A 17201-nucleotide genomic window follows, 5' to 3' on the forward strand; every position below is an offset into this window, starting at 1 on the left:
TGTTTCTCTAAGAAACTTTCAATTTAATCAGAAATTGTTTAAACAGCTAGTCAATAAGTGGATAAATCACTACTTACTGCTTGCAGGAATACAGTTGACCCTTTCTTCAGTTTAGGACGCTGAGCTTGCTTGAAATGGGCCGAACAAACGAACGATTTTAAAATAAATTTTTGTGGTATCCGATTATAATAAACCTCAACCATGACTGTTGACATATGAAAAGTCCTTACGTCCCCTACACAGCCTGAACATGACGTGTGTCCATGAGAGTTAGCGTTTTTGCTATCCTCCAGTGTCTTGTTTACCTGCAGTCCCAGTTACCGTCAGTTCCGCCTGACAATGAACATGTTTGGACAGATGCAAATGTTGGGGGCGTGCATATAAATGATCCCCAACGCTTGCGTCACGGTTGGGTTTATGTTGAGAAGCACTTATTTTTCCGTGGTGTTTTTGATTCACGAGATTTACATAAGAAGTAGGAGGCAATGGTGTTTGAGACTCACAGTATGTGATGTCCATGTACTGAACTCTTATTATTTCACTATGGCAAGGTTAAATCTTTATCATTCTAGGGCACCTTTAATCATTAACACTCCAGAAATGTATTTCAACATATGATATATAGCTTAATTATCCACAATTTTGGATACAGTATTAAACATTTTTTATATCATATAATCTTGCACAAACTGAACTTGTCTTGACCATCTTTGAGGAAAGCTCGGTGAGATTTTGATACAGCGAGAGAGAAGACATTAATGAAATGCTTTTCATTTATTTGGCTAAAAGGAGAATGCGTATTACTATCTCTATAAGAACTGTGCCTTTTTAGCACACAAAGATTGAACTGAAATATTAGCTTGCATTTATCAAATTGGCAACTTCATTGTAGCTTTAAGCCTCGTTTATACTCGACGCGTCCGCATGAGCCCGAGGGTGTGCACGGCAAAAACGGCGTCAACGTGAAGTGCGCGAGAAAAATTTGTTGATTTATTTATTGACTATCGTGACAGGCCTAGTTGTCCTCCCGGACCAACACATGATTACCTCAGATCTGGAGATGATGACATTCCCTGCAGACATGAGCTAGATGGATATTAAAAAGCGCACAAACTGTTTTGTTATCCAAACAGAGATCAAGTTAGAAGCGACCAAACACCTCCACGTTTCCCTATTTAAATACAGTTACACAAATTGTTGAACGATCAAATATGGTGACATAAAATAAAACATGGAGCTTTTCTAATCTGATTAAAAAGGAGAACTATAATGTGTGGCGGAATAGCACTTCTGAGAGTACTTTGACTCGGCACAGTAAAAAGTCCTGGCTGAAAAATCCTCCCTCACATCTCCCATCTCCCCCTTTTGACAGAAATGAGAGCTTTTGACTCGGCTTTGACCACCGAGTCAAAAGTTTTTAGTGTTGCCACACTTGATCGTTCAACTATTGGTGTAACTGTATTTAAATAGGGGAAACGTGGAGGTGTTTGGTCGCTTCTAACTTGATCTCTGTTTGGTTCCATAGTGAATGAACTGGGCTTAGTGGGCTAAGCTAAATGCTATCAGATCATCACAGCACGTCAGAGAGATTAAGAGCACACACTGAGACGAGAGAGGTGTGTATCAACTCGTGTTAGATTCACCAAACCACCAAAGTCTGCAATCAAAAGCAAAACATCTGATTATGAACATCTGGGGTTTTTTTTTCATCCAATTTTCCAAAACTTTCTGGTAACCAAATGATATTTCACTAATGAACGATTACATTTACAGGTTATTTTATGTTTGCATTAATGTTCACTCATGAATTTTGTTGTGACAACACAGGCAAACATTATACATGTGATTTACTGACTTTTCAGTCGAAATTGATATTTTTCTCTTGTTTTATCTGTTCAAACATCAGTGTGTCTAAACATCATTTACTGGATGTTTGTCGTATCTGTGTGTGTCAGCAGTTTGAGGCGGAAGCGTTTCATCATTTTCTCTCCTGCTAATAAGAAGATCATAATCTTCCACTCCACACTAAACATCTTTACACTGAAATAAAGTGAATCCATCAACAGTCCAATAAGAGTCACAGGTCAGAGGTCAGATATGATTGACAGCTCACAGCACCAAAGAACACACCAGTAGATCCAGATATCTAATCCAAAATTTCACTCTTAATTAGCTTTGAGAGTGAAAGAGTGCTATTAGTTTTCATTCAGGGCATAATTGCAGAGCAATGTATGATGAGCATTTGTTGTTAAAAAGTATATGAATGTTTATTTTGAGATAATCACAGATGGTCTTCTAGATAAGACCCTTATTCCTCGGCTGGGATCGTGTTGAGCTCTTTGAAGCTGCACTGAAACTGGAATTTGGACCTTCAACCTTTGGTTGCTGTTGAAGTCCACTATATGGAGAAAAACCCTGGAATATTTTACTCAAAAAATGTAATTTATTTCTGACTGAAGACAGAACAAACATCATGTTTGATGAGATGGGGTGAGTAAATTTTGATGAAATGTTAATTCTGAAGTGAACTAATCCTTTAAAGGAGACGGATGTGTGAGCGGAAACTAAATGAGGTTGGGGGAGGATTCACACACAACCAGATAAATATCACAGTTCAGTGTTCCAGATCAATCTTTCAGACATTTTAAGAGTCACTATCGTGGGCTTTTCAGTGAACCGATGAAGAAAATGTTTCTCAGATTAGTTTTGCTCTGTTCGTGTTTGTGGCGTCTGGATGGTGAGTTTTAAATGTGTTTTTATGGCTTCAGTTGTTTCTGTTCTGGTATCATGTGATAAATTGCTGGTTAAATGAGTTAGAGAAGATTAACATTCACTGTTAGTGTCAGCAACGGCGGCTGTAGTGAAGCGCACGACTCAGGAAATAACTCAAAGGACAGACTTTACTCTAATAATCCACACCATTCGCCTTATTCACCTGGCGGTCATTTTGAAAAATCTAACGCCGTTGTGGGGTACACAAACCCGGAAGTTGGACTCCGACACAGTACTAATCAATAGCAGCATTCTGTGTCACTCACTTTCTGCCTGCTGTGTGTAACAAAATCATGTAATGCATCACTGATAATATGTTTATGTATATAGTTTTCATTTGTTAATGTTTTTTAATTTTCCTCCTAATGTAATTTCTAATGTTCTGCCCTTTTCTGGTACGTTTTTTCCATACTCCTCCATACCAATAAATGTACATAGTTACCATTTACAAACCTAGACCAGTGTGCCTATCAATGTTTTTGAATGACTTATTTCTTTCTGATGTTCTGACCAGTTGTAAAGTTATGAAAGACATCATCCATGTGTCATAAAATTGTACTTTATTCTTTAGATAAATGGACATTTTATTTTACATATATGAAGATCCAGTAGCTTATACATACACATATCTCCCACATCTAAATTAACTGTATCAACTATAATACTGATTTACCCACGTCGACACTATATGATAAATTAAAATAAGCTGATAACATCACCGTTTTCTCCAGAATGACTGCAGCCGAATCAAATTTTGTTGCAATATTGTCCTGTTTACACCGTTAAGCTGCTTTGGATCAATCGGTATTGTAAAAGCGCTAAATAAAGCTGACTTGACATGTCCCAGTCTTGCTATTGCTTGAGTCTTTCGAACTTCGTCTGTAGTAAAATGCAGAAATTACGACCAGGATCCCTTCTGATATTTTTTTTAATCCACTCTCCATGTAATCCCTTATCCTCCGGAAAACGGTGAAAGGTTTGTCCTCTGTAGGATTTTTTCCTGAGTGACGAAGTGCAGTGAAACAGAATGCTGCTGCTGATTAGTACCGTATTGGAGTCCAGCTTCCGGGTTTGTGTACCCCTCAACGGCGTTAGAGTTTTCAAAATGGCCGCCAGGTGAATAAGGCGAATACACAGGAGAATCATGGGGAGAAACACAAGCACGTAACGTAGACGATACCGGACGATGAGCTGAACAGAACTCACTTGTTGGGACCAGGGCCAGGTTATGTTCCCAAGTTCACTTCGATGCCCTTTCGTTCCCAGCCAGTGGTCTTGGAGGATTTTTCCTCTCCTAGATTGGGAGCGTACGACCCCTTGGTCTTGCCCGGTGCAGGCGTTGAATATCTATAGCCCTATTCGGACGGGATTAGTTTGACATGGGGACGTGGGTGTAAAGTCATTATTACTAGAGGTTCTCTGTGATTTTAGTCCCGTCCGAATGTGCCATCTCTGTAATCATTAGGGACAATGTCAGTGAAGACTACAGAGACTTTTACCTTCTGTAAATAGGTCTGGAAAAATTACCATGAGTAATACTAATCCCAATCGAATAGACCCTCTGTAAAATGTACGGTAAAATTCATTGCCATTGTCATTTAAACAGTCATTGCCTGTTTAAAAGTTTTAAAAAAGCGCGTTTTGCAAACATATGGGTGGTTGAAGCATTCAGTTGCGTTGTAGGTGGTGGGACAACTCTGTTGAAAAGCACTTATTAGAAGCACAACACTTATTTTAGCTCTAGAAAAAGCATCTATTACCAACACAATCCCATCAGAATCGTTCGACTGGACCTAACTGTTTTATATAACGTGTATAAGCTATAGTTAGGGGTTCAGACTGGCGCTCATGTTGTGTTTGCTCATGTGATAATGGCAACGTCATACACACGACGACAAGGAGGTTACTGCTGAGCATAAAGCGAGTTACTCCTCCCACTTCTGCTAGTTTTACTGAGATGATTTATCTCGTGCGAATTGACCATTAATATTACAGATGTCCTGAGGTAAAATTACTTTACCCCCACCTCCTCATGTTAAACTAATCCCGTCCGAATAGGGCTTATGTCAACCGTACATCCCAGTGGTGTAGATTGGAAGAATTATTTGCTTGATTGGCAGTAAACAAAATAGCTGCTGTCATCATGGAAAAATGTCTCATTGGGTGATGAGGCTATTCTATGGCCTATAAGGCGTGTGGCTTCACTTCGCTTCTAGGTGTCACGCTCAGTCCAATAGAGGAATGGCGTCGCCATAAGGCTCTTTTAAAGAGGCTAAGCCTTACAAGCCAGACCCACATCAAGATGTTTGGTCTGGAAACTCACCATTGACAGCTCAATCCGAGGGGCGGATAAACGGATGTCTTTCAAACTCCCTCTGCACGCGATAGGATAGCGCTACACCCAACCAGAGCACCGAAGGTGAAGCAGAGCTCGTTGATAAATTAAACATTCACCGTATGCGGTCAGCTAAACCCCGAACACATCTTCCCTTTTTAAGAATGACTTCAGTGCCGTTCTTTGTTCTTTTCTCAGAGAAAAGCTTAACTCCAAGTCTTCCAGAGTCGCGGTCAAAGCTGATTCAAAAGACCGCCGCTGTTCGCCAGTTTCTGTGTTTACTAGAAGCACGCAAACGCAACTCGGCCGTCGTCATTATGACCCCGCCCACTGACTCTATACACGATGTGATTGGCCTGTCCAGAGTGAGAGGAATACAGCTCAGAAGGGTATTGAGAGTTCCTAGACGACACTTGCAGGCAGATTAAATTTGCTGCCGCTAGGGTGCGTCTAGATTTCTAGGCTAAAAGAGGCTATTATTTTGGAGGAAATTTGTGTTGCGGCAGGCTGTTCCTCTCTTAACACTGCAGTCATGAAGTTGCTTCCTTCATCTTTAAAATCTGATAATATGACCTAGCACACTGATATGAAGTATATGTGACTTATTCTCTTTTAGTTATTGTTACGTTACATATATACATCTATTTCTCTTTTCAGTCATCATCTTTTGTCTTTGTGCTGCAGAATATTATTTCAAAAAGTATTTTAGTGAAGCTTCATCAAACCAACATAAAGTGATTTTAAAGCTGTAATCTGTTCTTCAGGAGTGCAGTCGTGGTCAGTGACAGTGACGGAGGGAGATTCAGTCACTCTAGACTCTGATCTCACTGAACTGAAGTATTATGATCTGATTCAGTGGTGGTTTGGAAACACTTTAATCGCTAAAATCAATGTAACGGCCGACATCTTCACTGTATATGATGATGTTCTTGATGGGAGATTCAGAGACAGACTGAAGCTGAACAAACAAACTGGATCTCTGACCATCACAGACACCAGACCTGAACATACTGGACATTATAGACTAGATCCCAACCGTTTCAGACATAATTTAAAGGACTTTGATCTCACTGTCTTTGGTGAGTTAAATATCAGTTTCACCCGTTTTATATATTATAAGAAGTACAAATATTAAATTATTAATCCAAATTTGCTCCGTGTGTGTGTGTGTTTGATGATACAGTTAAAATATCAGTGAAGGAGGGAGATTCAATCTCACTGAACTCTCGTCTTACCGAAATGAAGGATTATTATCAGATTCGGTGGAGATTCGGGAGAAGAGCCAATTTTATCGCTGAAATCAATGTAACGGCCGACAGCTTCACTGTATATGATGATGTTCTTGATGGGAGATTCAGAGACAGACTGAAGCTGGACAAACAAACTGGATCTCTGACCATCACAAACATCACTACTAAACATGCTGGAGAATATAAACTAGAGATCAACTCTATGAGTATTTATTTCTATCTCACTGTCATAGGTGAGTTCAAAACAAAACCCATTTTTCTAATAACAGTGGTTATATTCATACACCATTTTGTATCTTTTTTGTTTGTTTTATGATATTTCCAATTTAATTTGAAACTATTGAATTTAATAAACCATTATAATCTGTTTATCTGTGACAACCCTGATTTCTGTTTGTTGTGTGTGTGTGTGTGTGTGTGTGTGTGTGTGTGTGTGTGTGTGTGTGTGTGTTTGATGATTCAGTGTCAGTGATGGAGGGAGATTTAGTCATCCTACACTCTAGTCTCACTAAAGTGACGGATGATGGTCTGGTAACGTGGAGGTTTGGAAAAACTTTAATCGCTGAAAGTGTAATGGACGACGGCTTCACTGTATATGATGATGTTCTTGATGGGAGATTCAGAGACAGACTGAAGCTGGACAAACAAACTGGATCTCTGACCATCACAGACACCACAACTGAACATGCTGGAGATTATCAACTTAATGCCACATTTTTCAGGACTTACTCTTGTTCTTTTCGTCTTGCTGTCTACGGTGAGTTAAATATCAGTTTTACTTTTTTATTTTATTACAGTTAGATCTAAAGAAGTATCTCATCATGACTAATTAGTTAAAACATACCAGTTTTTTTTATTACATTTTTATTTTATTTACATTAACAGCAGGTTTATATTTCACTTTCTCTATCAGAGTTTTAAATGCTCTACTTTTGATCAGTTTTGGTTCCTCTCGATGTTTCTTCCTCGTCTGCTTGAATATCTTCATTCATCCTCATTTATATTTATTCTCTCATGTTTTCAGCTCATCTGCCTGTTCCTGTCATCAGCAGTAACTCTTCAAACTGTTCTTCATCTTCATCATCCTCATATTGTTCACTGGTGTGTTCATCAGTGGTGAATGTGAGTCATGTGACTCTCTCCTGGTTCAAAGGAAACAGTTTATTGTCCAGCATCAGTGTGTCTGATCTCAGCACCAGTCTCTCTCTACCTCTGGAGGTGGAATATCAGGATAAAAACACCTACAGCTGTGTGCTGAACAATCCCATCAGCAACCAGACTCAACATCTGGACATCACTCAACTCTGTCACACATGTGCAGGTACGGCAGCACGGCTGATATTAGTTGATGTCAGCGCTGATATTAGCGTTTATTGACTGAGCTGATCTCAGTTTGATGTTTTTATTCCTCAGTCCACTGCTGTGGTCCCACTGAAGCTGTGATCCGATTGGTCCTCTCTGCTCTGGTGGGCGTGGCTACTGTCATGCTTGTGGTTTATGAGATCAGATCCAGAAGAGCTGAACGAGATCAAGCTCATATTCACACATCAGGTACATGACTGCTGAAATTTCTCACAAACTGATTTAACCTACATTAATATTTGTGAGAGTCATTGTTTTTAATGGCTTTTAATATATTAATCTTTTTCAGAAATGACTGAAATGTGAAGCAGCTGTTCTTTAGAGGCTCTTCTAGTGTCATTTGCCTGTCAGTTTATCATGGAGTCGATCTGATCTGAGCAGAAGCGTCTGCTGCGATTGATGTTCATTTATCGGAGACTCATAACCAACCTAGAAGATGATTTGAGAACAATCTAATCTTTCATATTTGATTGGGGGCTTTAAACGCTCTTAAAGGGTCTTGTCTGTCTTTCAGGGTTATTATTGTTCAGTCAGAGCTGGTTAATGGTGTTCAGATCAGATGTTTCTAATCATAATCAAATCCTCTACTAGCTGAACATAAACACATGGAGACATAAGCGCTCTCCTCTCTTTACATTTTCAGTGTCTGATTTTTTTAATATAGTTTGAACGGCTTTATCACTTATATTTTCTTAAGGCGAGACACAGATCTCACTTCTACTGCTGTATATCTGTCATATGTATTTGCTTGACTTTATCAATAAAGTTTTCTCACTCTGAGGCTCCATTATTACATTTATTATGTCGAGCGCCTCCTGGAGGAATACAGACTTTATTTGTAGGCATATTTGAAAGCGTTCAGACATAAAGATTCATGTTTTTAACATATTTCAAACATTTGCAAATGTTTACATTACAATAGCTAATAACTCTACTATAGTAGACACACACTTCCCCCGGCTTCTCCTTTAACCTGAGAAAACACTGATTTGTGACACATTATAATATACTTTGAGATCAAACACAAACACAACATATCAGTGCTTTATTTCCTCCATCAGGCAATGATAAAGGGTGCTTCTCAATATCCCTCGTTTCCTCGCTCCTCCGTCCTTCATCCTCCATCCTATGACCCGGAAACCGATGGAGCTCAGCCATCTTGTAGGAGATCTCAATTCTCTAATCGCACCGCGAGGATGGAGGAGTGAGGAGGCTTCCTGAGGAGTCATGAGCGAGGATACACAGGTGGATCCTTTGCGGAAGTATTTTATCGACTAAACGTGACGCACGCATTAATTCTCCTCCCCCTTCACATCGCGCCACAGCTTATTAATCGTTATTATTATGTTTACATGTACAAGACACAAATGTTTGTTAAATAACAACACCTGGCAGTTGCAGAATTATATCACAGCACAAGAAAATGAAAGAAACTAATAGAAACTAGTATTATACAATGAAAAAGCAGTTAACTGGAATTCGTTGTTAATAATAACTGGTAATATTGATTAAAATATGGACAAATGTGGTATTTTGTGGAGGCTGAAGCTTACAATATAAATAGTTATCTCTAATGTTCAAGAATCCTGACTAAATCCAGCGGTGTCATCATTAATCGACACCGCTTTAAAGTGACGTTAAAGGAGCGAGGATATATCAATTCACTTGTGCTGCGCTTCACTCCACTTTAAGACACGCACTTGCGAACTTCCCTAAGCACTTCCCCTTGGGGTAATCCTCGCCGCCATTTTGAAGCGCGTTCCACTTCGGGAAGTGAACAAGGGAAGTTTGTATGGACAGACCCTTGCTCCCTCGATTTTGACCGAGTGAGCGAGTCTACTTCATATGTACACTTCAGGCAGCTTCATATACCACAATGCAACGCGATTGTGACGTCACCACATATGGCGTTTAATTTACCCCACCACAATCAACTCTGATATTTTTTAAAACATTTAAAACAACCCAAACACATCCATTTATGGAAAGGAAGCTAGGAAAGGAAACGAGGATGCACAAATAAGAATTGGTAAGCATCCAAAGTCTTTAAATCTCTAGTGTGATTTGTCTCTGTGTCTCATCTGTGGAGCAACACCTCCATCTTGTGGCTCGCCCTGAACTGACACGTTTTTAGGAGTTATTTGTCCAGTATCTTCAGTCTCTGACTCCACTAGTTCATAGGGGTGAGACGAGATGAGATGAGATTGAGACAACATTTTTATACAGTATTTTTAAGAAATCCCCAATGACGAAATACATGACTAGAAATATAGTCTGTGTATTATGATTGGATTACATATCGACACAAGAGTGTGTCGTCGGCCAGCAAGCAAAATCATCGTTAACTCACAACAGCACTCGCAGGTATTGAGGGAGTGGAGAATATCACTGATGATATTATTATACTTGCTCCAAACCAAGAGACACATGATTGAGATTACATGCAGTCTTGTAGACTGTGGATCCAAACTCAACATAATACAGTATGAACAAGCTAGTGTTCATAGGAACGCTGCTTTCAGAAAAGAGGATCGGCCCGACTGCTGAAAAGGTTCATGATGTGGGTGAGGTCAGAGAAAAACAGAAGCTGGTTTGAGCTCAACACTTGCTTTGACAGGAAAACATAGGGGCCACATTGATTCAAGAACAAAATGGATAAATCTTCAGAACCAATGTGTGTGAGTGAGACAAGAACCTTCCACTTTTTAAGACCAATGATATTGGACCCACTCACTTTACCATCTCTGATTCAGCACTGGTCCCTTTTCAGTGCGCCATTAGTCAAATCCAATCCACTTGAGGAATGCCGTAATAAATGAAACTCCATTCCGCATTTTATCTGTGTATTCTGCCTAGGCTGTTATAGTCAGTGGACTTTGTTACACATAACAGCGATGTCTTGTCATGTTTCGACCCCAGTCAGCATTCATTCGGCGGGAGAAGAAACTTCTTGTGGTGCGTTGTTTGCTTTGAGTAGATCCGGTGCTTGCTGCGTTTGTAGATGGCTAGTGTTAAAGGTGCACTGTGTAGTATTTTTGCAGTAAAATATGCAAAAACCACTAGGTCAGTGTCATATTTATATATTATATATTTTGTTCAGTTGAGTTCTTAAAATATCCCAAATGATTCCAACTATTTGTAAATTGTGAGAAAATTGCTATTTTGACCAATGAACCGGGAAATGTGAGGGAGTCGACTGTCAGATGCGTCATATCTGCGTTATCCTCGTTTTGCGGTTTTATTCTGCAGAAACGCTTTACTCTTAGCAGTGTGAACAAGTGTCACAGTAGCTGCTGAGCGAACACACAGATGTCATAACATCATTGTAAAAACACTTAAATGTATCGGTGGCAAGCAGCGGGGCGAGGGACCATGAGAGCAGGCCGGTGACGAGTGCTAATGAGTGCCAGCTCCGCGCAACACCAGGTTGGGTAGAGCGCAGTCTCAAGGTGCAGATCCACTTGTCCGTGCAACACGCGCCGCGCTCCACTTTATTCCTATGGGTGACGTCAAGCGACTTTAACGTGCCCGCATAGCATTCCGGGAAGGCAGCGCTGCATTTGAAAAAATGCTGCTCATCAAAAAAGCTGACCGATTCCCATCTTTATGCAAATGAATCCGTTGAACGCGACGTAACTATCCAATAAAAGTAGAGGACATGGAGACTGGAGGAAGTCTCTCGCGGGTCATTTGTTTTTCATTCCCCGCTGGCTCAAAAGCACGCCCATAGCAGTAAACTTGAGAAACGCCCATCAACGCACAAATGAGGGGAAGCGTCACAACATCGCGCTTCAGTCGTGCCGCAAAAGTGGATCTCCACGGTCAGTCACGCTTCTCGTGAGTCGTGTGTTGCTCAACAGTCGCTCCAGCGGAAAAGACCCTTTTTATTTTTCTAACTCTTACTGTTACTGTTTTATACATAGTACACAGTTAAAATATGAGGATTTTTGTGTAAGCTCATCATAACTTCCATTCAGTAACAGAAATAATTCTTCCAGTCCTTTACGCTTTTTATTTTCTCCAGAAGAAAAGACGAGAGAAGAGAGGTAAACTCACGTTTCAAAAGAATTATTTCAGATTCACAGACACCAATGTCTGCAATCAAAAAACGAGAGATATTTCTCATCAAGACAATCACCGGCAGCCAAACACATATTTCAACTCATTTGTTGTTTGTTCCAGAGGTCAAATATGACAGACAGCTCTCAACATTAAGAACACCATTAGATATGATCTCTAATACAACTCTCATGAGGGACAGAATTCACTATAAAGAGCAGCAGAAGCTCGCTTTCATGACTTCCTCTGATGAAAAACTGTGACGTAGTTTGATTCCTGTTAGTAAGAATTCAACCAGATAAATATCACAGTTCATCCGTGTTTCATATCACGTGTTTTAGACATTTTATGGGTTTCTCAGTGAACCAGTGAAGAAAATGTTTCTCAAATTATTTTGGGGGGTTCAGTGGTTTCCATTTAGCTACAGAATTATAGCAGTCTGGACATGTTAACCCTACAAATGTAAGATAAGTATTTTCAGAAATACAGCTGTCATCTTCAGCCGATTTATATGCCATATATGAGGGCCTACAGAGGCTATGAGCTGGGTGGCCAAACAAGACCCAGTCTGTGAGAGAGGAGTCCAGGGACCCTAGGTGATGCCAAGGTCTTCCACAAATAAAGGGTACGAATCTGCGCATAACTCTAATGTCTCAAAGATAGTTACTCAGAGGGAAGTCTCTGCTCCTTAGGAACCAGAAATGGCTGCAATATGTCCTGGCCTAATGAGGGTCAGGCCAAGGATGACTTATAAGTTGCACAGATATATTTGTGGCAATAGCCAACGATACATTGTATGGGTCAAAATTATAAAATTTTCTTTTATGCCAAAAATCATTTGGATATTAAGTAAAGATCATGTTCCATGAAGATATTTTGTACATTTTCTACCGTAAATATATCAAACATTTATTATTAGTAGTAATATGCATTGCTAAGGACTTCTTTGGACAACTTTTTAAAATGTATGCAATGTTTAATAGTGCAGTGATGACAGAACAGAGCCAAGATGGTCACACGTCCTGGGTCTAGCAAGAACTTGGTCTGCTGGAGTTTGTTTATTAGGCCTGCGGGGTGACCGCCCAGTAAAGCATTACTGAAATCTATCTGTCTTAAATCCAGGATTTAACTTTTCTGCATTTGACATTGACAGCTTACACTATATTGACAAAAGTATTGGGACACCTCTCCAAATCATTTAGTTCAGGTGTTCCAATCACTTCCATGGCCACAGGTGTATAAATCAAGCACTAGGCATGAAGACGCTTCTATACACATTTCAGACAGGACCACTTTGGCAAATATCCTCAAATTAACCCCCAACATAATGAGAGGTATTACTTGCCCGAAGAAGAACCCCCAAAACCATCCATGTTACATCCTGCAAAAGAGAAAGACAATGTAATTAAAAAATAGAGAATTTGTACTGATGGCTAGCGGAGAGGTATCATCCCGTCTGGATGAGGGAGATAATAACAGGCCCTTCTTATGAATAAGTAGCGAGGGGTGTTCATCCCTGCTGAGGGTTAGAACAGCAGACCCCTTGCATTGTAGCAGCAGAAGGGTGTTCTCTCCAGGAGGAGGAAAACAGCCGGCCTCTTTTTTTATTTATTTTTTATTTAATTTATTATTGTTGTATGAAAGAGCTACCTAATGCTTTTTGGGCTAATATTATGTCTTGAGTTCTAGGCCTGATGTATCGCTCATACGCTGATGACAACCACCGACTCATGGCTTTGAGCATTGGTATTGAGACTATTGAAGCTGCGGTAGTAGCCACACCTATACGAAATTAATGGCTGGTATAAAGCACGAGGTCCATACCACAATGGAGGCATACGGCTCAGAGACGAGAAGAAAACCAATGCTTGGACATGGCTTCTCCTCTCTCTGTAATGAAGAGGGGCTCTGACGGATCAATTTTCCCTGTGCGTTTAAGATCCGATTCATGGCCGTTAGTTCTAGAAATGTGAATTGTAGTTCCGTTATTATCCCGGTTGGTTTTAGAATGTTTCAGATGGATAGAAAAGTTGTCTTAAAGTTGTCACTATCATGTCTTTGATAGTGAGGTCAAGTGAGGGGTCGAATTTTGTGTTTTTTATGGTGAATTCTCCTCCTGAGGAATCTGTGGTGAGTGAGAAATGCTGCTTCTAGAAGGGAGTTGGTGTGTGGAGTAAAAAGGCCTGATCTTAATTTTTCCACCATTATGCACACCTGTGCGAGGGACAGCGGTAGTCGTTTATCCGCAACTGCAGGGCTTTCTTTTTTTAACACACTGAAAAGATGTATGGAGGGATTTTGTAACAGGCTTTGTGATGATGGATCTTAACATCTAATGTGGAATTGAATGCCTGAAATAATCTTTATTGTGGAAGGCTGAAGCTTCCTATCTTCGAAGCAGTGCGTGATGAAAGCGCATATGATAGGTATATTAGCTAGGAGTTTAGGCATCGAAAAAGCTTGGCAGAAGTATGAAAAAGATGACCATGCCAAATAGTAAATTTTAAGTGTCGTCTTTGCTAGCCCTGATCTCATGTATTGTGCGGCTGAATCTAGATATTTCCCCAAAATTGCATTCAGTGTAGAATTGTTTGACTGAACCCCTGGGAGCCTAGTGGGGATAAATCCGCTATGTGAGTAGCCTTAACTGTAAAATTGTTCATAACAGAGATTCAGGTTAGTCGTCGAATAAAACGGTTAATAAAAGGCACGGAGGAACGACCTTTGTTAATAATGTTCACTGTAGCTTCGTTGTCGCAGAAAACGAGGATATTCTTTCTAGTCCACTCTTCTCCCCATAATAAGCAAGCAATCACGATAGGATATAGTTCCATAAGTGCTGAAGATTGAACTGAGGGAGCCAGTTAGCTCTTTTGACCATGTTTCTGCAAACCATTGCTTGAGGAATATTCCCCCGAACCAGACTGACAGAGCGGCATCTGTGAACAATTTTAGTTTAACTGAGGTTTTTATATCATCTTCGTAGAAAACGGAAATGCCGTTCCAATCGGACATGCAGCCCTCATCTAGTGTGACCATGTCTTGCATTTTCTCAACCGTTTTAGTCAAATCCAGAAGTGTGGTAATAAAGGAACGACCTTGGCGAATAATCCGAATATCAAAATTAAGATGGCCTAGCAGAGAAAGAATATCCCTTTTGGTTAAGTTCTGAGGGTATTAGACTGTTAATGCTGGGAACCCCTACGGTGGAGTGGAGAGCAGATAGATCGATAATAAGACGTTTTTTCCTGGAATATTTCCTGATGCCAACTCCTAAGGGGTTAATATGGAAAAGTTAGAAAGGAGGTTGATCAAAGGTCCGATAGTGTACCCTTTTTCTGTCTTTTTCCCACAATAGCTGTTCTGGCACCGTAATGGTAGTGTCGTGATTTGAAGCAGTCTTGGGGCAGAGAGATGTGGTGTGGGAAAACGACCTGGAGAATGAGCATGACAGCGCTCGGTTGCCTGTAAAGTGCCTGCTAATGAGCGCAAGATCGACCACGGACCAGTTCAATCTCTAAATAAAACATTGAATATACATTGCTGCTTTGGATGAAAACGATTTGTGGTATTCATAAAATAGTGTGCTGCCATAAGACATTGCGAGATCCGAGATAATGTGTAGATAGGTATCAAGTTCCTTTCAGATGATGTCTCTGAGCACCCCGAAAGCCACGTTAAACTCGGCCATAGTTAAGCTTTTGGTAAGTCTTGGGTCACTATCTTTAAGAACAACTAATATGTCACCCCAGTCTACGATCCTTCTTTCGTTGGTTTCTGTGCATAATAATATATAATGTCGTTACCTGACAGGATTTGAGCGAGCAGTTGAGGAGATATGGCAGCTTCTGGGAGAAAGAAATGCACCCCGGTGGAAGCGGCAAGTTGGGAAGATTAGCAGCTAAGTTGGTAAGGGCGCAGTCTGATGACGAGCTGGAAGTTTGCTCGTCAAGCATCACCCTTGCCGAAGACAAGTGTTGAGTTTCCAGTACTTAATCTATATCCATATCCATATATCCTTTCCAGAGAGGGTTCCTTGGATTGACAGCAGCGCTGAGAAAATCCTGTCATCCCCATGTTGTGCTGGCTCTTGGTTTAGCCTTTTTTGGAGTTGACACATGATAGGTGGATGTATTTTTTATTTTCTCAGTGGATTTATGACCAATAGCTCTGGGAAGAGAAGGCTCGGCGTTGGTAGAAAAGGGCTGAGGGTCTTGATTGACTTCTTGTAAGAAGGTCAAGAGTTGATCATGGCTGAGATTCGGTGGAGCTTGTACATTGTGGACAAGATCCGTTCTTTGGGCCATTCGTTAATGGAGAATGGATTCCTCGCTGCTATCCTGGAGCTGCGTCTCACAAGGTAGGTTGTACTGAGGTCGTCGGTATAAGGATCCTGAATCTCGTCTGGAGAGTCCTTAGATAGGATTAGGGCTAGAATGTCTGACGTGTCCATCATCAGGAAGCAGTAGGTATGACTTTGATATAAATATCGCAATCAATTATGAGAAAGTGGTCTCTTTAATTTTTTTTGTCCCTGGTCTAATAGAAGAAGGGTAGTGATTGGAACGATATGATAGCTGTCCACGTCAGCTGCCGGCAGCACTATGCCTACGTGGTCTGACTGAACTACCCTGTGCTTGTTTTGTGAAAGAATGGGTCGCTCTCAGCAGCTCAGTGAACTCAAGCATGGTACCGTGATAGGTTGCCACCTGTGCAATAAGTCCATTCACACAATTTCCATAAACACACTCCTAAACCTTGTGGAAAGCCTTCCCAGAAGAGTTGAAGCTGTTATAACTGCAAAGGGTGGGCCAACTCCATATTAAACCCTACAGATTAAGAATGGGATGGTTTTAATGTTCATGTGCATGTAAAGGTAGATGTACCAAAACTTTTGGCAGTATAGTGTATGTTAAAGATCACTGCTACACTTTGATAGCAAATCTACACTTCTCAGTTTCTCCAAATGTTTTTCATCCAATTTTCACAAGACCAAAACTTTCTGGTAACCAAGTGATACAGCTGTTAAGTGGTTTCTTTTCTTTTTTTCCAGAGCTGTATTTCTCTAAATGAACGATTGCATTTTACTGTATGTTTCTATTAATATTCACTCATGAATTTTGTTGTAACAACACAGGCAAACATTATACCTGTGATTTATTGACTTTTCAGTCAAAATGATCCTTCAATGTTTTTTTTTCTCTTGTTTTATCTGTTCAAACATCAGTGTGTCTAAACATAATTTACTGGATGTTTATCGTCTCTGTGTGTGTCAGCAGTTTGAGGCGGAAGCGTTTCATCATTTTCTCTCCTGCTAATAAGATCACAATCTTCCACTCCACACTAAACATCTTTACACTGAAATAAAGTGAATCCATCAACAGTCCAATAAGAGTCACAGGTCAGATATGATTGACAGCTCA

At 40.3% G+C, this 17201-nt stretch overlaps 1 pseudogene; it reads left to right on the forward strand.

Annotated features, from left to right (window-relative positions):
- The window catches only part of LOC137039679 (uncharacterized), a 36800-nt pseudogene extending 28884 nt beyond the window's left edge, over positions 1-7916 (forward strand).
- Positions 7917-17201: the final 9285 nt, after the last annotated feature.

The sequence above is a fragment of the Pseudorasbora parva genome, chromosome 14, assembly GCF_024679245.1.
Source record: "Pseudorasbora parva isolate DD20220531a chromosome 14, ASM2467924v1, whole genome shotgun sequence".
In the NCBI taxonomy this organism is placed as follows: domain Eukaryota; kingdom Metazoa; phylum Chordata; class Actinopteri; order Cypriniformes; family Gobionidae; genus Pseudorasbora; species Pseudorasbora parva.